Raw genomic sequence first — 1,104 nt, 5'->3', positions numbered from 1 at the left:
GAAAAACGTCACCGTAATAGTGTCACAAAAGAGGCAACACTCGAGGACTCAGAATGACCGTGAACTGCCGGTGTGACATCAGCGTTCCTCCAATCACTACTAGCCGTGAGCTGAAATCAATCACGATGGTGCCCCACACCACGACGCCAGCCTGTCCAAGACATTGGACTAAGGAGACACAGCCCGAAGTCGCAGCTGTACTAGCTGATGACGATGGTCATCCAGGATAGTGCAGGTCCGCGATTCATTGCTGAGTACAATGCGGCGCCGTTCATCAGCATTCCAAGCTACCCGGTCACGGCACCATTCCCAACGCAGCCGTTTGTGATGTGCCAACAGTAGTCTACACAAGGGATGGTGATCCCCTAGCCCGGCGGCGGTTAGTTTCTGACCAATGGTGCGGGGTGACACATAGTGTTGCTCGGAGTCCATTACTTCTGCCGGATGGTAGGTGCGGCAACAGCCTTGCCGCAGTGGCTACACCGGTTCCCGTGAGATCACCGAAGTTAAGCGCTGTCGGGCGTGGTCAGCACTTGGATGGGTGACCATCCTGGCCGCCATGCGCTGTTCCCGGTTTTCGGGGTGCACTCAGCCTCATGATGCCAATTGAGGAGCTACTCGACCGAATAGTAGTGGTTTCAGTTAAGAATACCATCATAACAACCAGGAGAGCGGTGTGCTGACCCCACGCCCCTCCTATCTGCATCCTCCTCCGAGGATGACACGGCTGTCGGATGGTCCCGATGGGCCACTTCTGGCCAGTAGAAGGAGTGGTGGATGGTAGGTGCAGACGTGAAAGAGTTACGATATAACTGGTGTACAATGCAGTTATCCTCTCACATGGTGGTAGGACGTGGCTGACCGGAACCTTGATAACGTGTATGCATGCCCTCACGTTTCCATGCAATCCATCATCCAAACACTGTCAAATCCAAATTCTCCACAAAAAATTGGATACTGCACGATTAGGCCATCCGGTCAAATCGAGACTCATAGCGCGATTCCTTTCGAACTGTGCCTGATACTGATAACGCTGTGTCACATGAGTAGTTGGCACCTATGTCCTTCGCAGTTATTGCTCAATTTCTGGCGCTGTTGCGCCCC

At 53.4% G+C, this 1,104-nt stretch overlaps 1 pseudogene; it reads left to right on the top strand.

Moving 5' to 3' along the window:
- The first annotated feature begins 455 nt into the window (after positions 1 to 455).
- On the top strand, positions 456 to 573 carry LOC126482900 (5S ribosomal RNA; annotated as a pseudogene).
- The last annotated feature ends 531 nt before the right edge of the window (positions 574 to 1,104 follow it).

The sequence above is a fragment of the Schistocerca serialis genome, chromosome 5 (assembly GCF_023864345.2).
Source record: "Schistocerca serialis cubense isolate TAMUIC-IGC-003099 chromosome 5, iqSchSeri2.2, whole genome shotgun sequence".
NCBI lineage: Eukaryota > Metazoa > Arthropoda > Insecta > Orthoptera > Acrididae > Schistocerca > Schistocerca serialis.
Note: the sequence above shows the minus strand (reverse complement) of the source record. Positions and strands in the feature narration are given on the sequence as shown.